Consider the following 3,884-nt stretch of genomic DNA (forward strand, 5'->3'; position numbering starts at 1 on the left):
AGGTCGACTCCCACTTATTTAATGCATATCATTTCATTCACCTCTCGCTTTGATAAAACTGTAGTGTTGTAATTATATCTAGTAGATCATCGGAAGAGTATGACTTGTGAAAACTTTCGGGTTCTCACAGATTAGGGGAAGGCATAGGTTCAACCCATCGGGCATCTTAGTAACATATACCACAAGTTTCAAAAGTAAATACACAAGCTCGAAAGTAGAGCATGGTTGTCCAAGCAGAGGATACAATTTACCAAAGGCACTATGTATCAGGGGAAGAACTCACAAGGTGATTGAATATGAAGGACACTGTCGGATAACAATCCAACAATGGATCGGACGATCCACAACGGAGCTGATGTGAGTATCGGTATTCACTCAGAGGAAGAAAGAATGCAGAGGCATCAGATTCAAGAATCACCTGAATAGTATGATGCTTAAATAGAAATAAATTATGGTTTCCAAAACGAAGGATCAGAAGCAGACGCTCTGATCAAGGATGGATACATTGAAAACACTTACTTGGACAATCAATAAAGGTTTGAATTGCCGAGAACCAACTCATGTCCGGAATGACGTCTGAGTCAGAAAGATAATTTTAAAAAGGATAACCCGATGACTGCGTGCGTACGCACATATTGAATCAATAGGCTCAAAATGACTAAGACAAGGGATGTTATCAAGGACTACTAGTCATATGGAATTAACCATAATGCAAGCAGGCAAGAATTTCAAGAATAATAGGCTGCAAAGGATTTTCGAAAGATCGAAAAGTATTCCGAAGAATTTTGTGAGACACATGAACAATTGAGAAGAACGGATCCTTGATAAATGTGAAAAAAAATGTAAGGGTTTTCATGTGAAATAAAACTGCAAGATAGTAAACTCAAAGGATTCTCGGGACAACGGAGAATAGTTCGAGGCATCTTGTAACAACAAGAGCGACGAGAAATGATCATGAGAATGACAAGTGCATGCACATATCCATAGGGTTATATCGGTGGCAGTGAATTGCAAAGGCCTTGAGCACAAGGGTCTCGAGAAAATATCGAGGGATATCCTCAGAATCTTCTGTCGAAGCAGGTGATCTTCCGGAATGAGGGCTCTCCGGGAGAAATAGTTACGAGAACCTAGAGTCGGTGTTAGTAAAATCATTTAACCCGAATAGAGGAGAGATCAGAATCCCAGAGTAAAGGTCGAGGAGTAAAAGATCCTAATACCACCCAAATGGTGATGTGGGCCCGTAAGACTCACAGGCATGTTAGTAAAAGTTTTGTAGTGACTAGACTCGACTTCGGCCAAGGAGTGTGGAAGGGGGATTCCTACAGGCAGTCGGCTCTGATACCAACTTGTGACGCCCCCAATTCAATCGTACACTAATCATGCACACAAATGTGTACAATCAAGATTAGGGACTCACGAGAAGATATCACAACACAACTCTAAAAGTAAAATAAGTCATAGAAGCATCATATTACAAGCCAGGGGTCTCGAGGGCTCGAATACAAGTGCTCGAACATAAACGAGTCAGAGGAAGCAACAATATCTGAGTACGGACATAAGTTAAACAAAGTTGCCATAAGATGGCTAGCACAAACTAGGATATAGATCGAAAGAGGCGCATGCCTTCTTCCTGGAATCCTCCTAAACTACTCCTGGTCGTCGTCAGCGGCCTGCACGTAGTAGTAGGCACCACTAGTGTAGTAGGAGTCGTCGTCGACGGTGGCGTCTGGCTCCTGGGCTCCAATGTCTGGTTGCGACACCCGAGAAGAAGAGGAAAAAGGGGGGAAACGAGGGAGCAAAGCAACCGTGAGTACTCATCCAAAGTACTCGCAAGCAAGCATCTACACTACATATGCATGGGTATATGTGTAAAGAGGCAATATCGATGGACTGAACTGTAGAATGCCAGAATAAGAGGGGGATAGCTAGTCCTATCAAAGACTACGTTTCTGGCAGCCTCCGTCTTGCAGCATGTAGAAGAGAGTAGATTGAAGTCCTCCAAGTAGCATCGCATAGCATAATTCTACCCGGCGATCCTCCCCTCGTCGCCCTGTGGAAAAGCGATCACCAGGTTGTCTCTGGAACTTGTGTGGGTGTGTTTTATTAAGTATCCGGTTCTAGTTGTCATAAGGTCAAGGTACAACTCCGGGTCGTCCTTTTACCGAGGGACGCGGCTATTCGAATAGATAAACTTCCCTGCAGGGGTGCACCACATAACCCAACACCCTTGATCCCTCTGGCCAGACACACTTTCCTGGGTCATGCCCGGTCTCGGAAGATCAACATGTCGCATCCCTACCTAGGCACAACAGAGAGGTCAGCACGCTGGTCTAAATCCTATGCGTGCAGGGATCTGGGCCCATCACCCATTGCACACCTGCACGTTGTGAACGTGGCCGGTGAGCAGACCTAGCCTCCCTTATACAAGGGCAGGTGTTCCAGTCCAACCCGGCGTGTGCCGCTCAGTCGCTGACGTCAAGAAGGCTTCGGCTGATACCACGACGTCGAGTGCCCATAACTGTTCCCGCATAGTTGGTTAGTGCGTATAGGCCAGTGGCCAGACTCAGATCAAATACCAAGATCTCGTTAAGCGTGTTATTTTGAAGTAACCGTGGACGCCGACCAGGGCCAGACCCACATGTCTCCTAGGTGGTCTCAACATGCCCTGTCGCTCCGCCACAAAGTAACAGTCAGGGGCCATCGGGAACCCAAGCCCACCTCTACCAGGATGGATCCACCTGTCCTTCCAACCCCCACATCGGAATCACTGGCGGGTACTCTACGAGCCGTCCCGACTTTAGTCACCATCTGTATAGTATGTATGTATGTAAGTATATACCCGTGATCACCTCCCGAGTGATCACGGCCCGATAGTATAGTAAGGCAGGCGGACAAGAATGTAGGGACACAGATGATAAACTAGCATCCTGTACTAAGCATTTAGGATTGCAGGTAAGGTATCAATAACTGTAGCAACAATGACAGGCTATGCAACAGAATAGGATTAACCGAACAGTAACATGCTACACTACTCTAATGCAAGTAGTAGAGAGAAGAATAGGTGATATCTGGTGATCGAGGGGGCTTGCCTGGTTGCTCTAGCAAGGAGGGGTCATCAACTCCATAGTTGAACTGGGGGTCACCGGCAGTCTCGGGGTCTATCGGAAAGAAGTAACGGAGGGGGAACACAATAAATAACAGAGCAATCAAAGCATCACAAAGCGTAACATGGAAATACGCGGTGCTAGGTGTGCCCTAACGCGGTAGTAGGTGATACCGATGAAGGGGGGAAACATCCGGGAAAGTATCCCCGACGTTTCGCGTTTTCGGACAAATGAACTGTAGGTGAAATGTTGCATGTTTGCTATGCTACGGACGCGTGGCTGACAAACGGGCTGCATATTCGGATTCGTCTCGCCGTTCTGAACAACTTTCATGTACAAAGTATTTTCATCCGAGCTATTGTTTATTTTATATTAATTTTCAAAGTTTAAATCACATTTGGAATTATCAGAATTAATTTAATTCGAAAACGTTTATTGCGTCATCATGACATCAGCATGACATCAGCAATCAGCGTTGACCGTTGACTAGTCAAACAGGGCAGTGGGGCCCGTTTGTCATTGACTGTGATTAACTAAACAGATTAACTAGTTTAATTAGTGATTAGGTTAGTCTAATCAGATTAATTAAGTTAATTAATTAATTAATTATAATTTTTTATTCTTCTTTTTTTAAAATGTTCTCTGGGCGTGGGGCCCATCTGTCATAGGCCCCAGGGGTGCCTTAGCGGGGCGTGGGCGAAATGGGCGCAGGGGCGCCCGTGGGCAATGGGCGCGGGCGCAGGCGGTTGCGGGCGCCCGCACTGGACGCAGCCAGCCAGG

The sequence above is a fragment of the Triticum dicoccoides genome, chromosome 3B (assembly GCF_002162155.2).
Source record: "Triticum dicoccoides isolate Atlit2015 ecotype Zavitan chromosome 3B, WEW_v2.0, whole genome shotgun sequence".
Lineage (NCBI taxonomy): Eukaryota > Viridiplantae > Streptophyta > Magnoliopsida > Poales > Poaceae > Triticum > Triticum dicoccoides.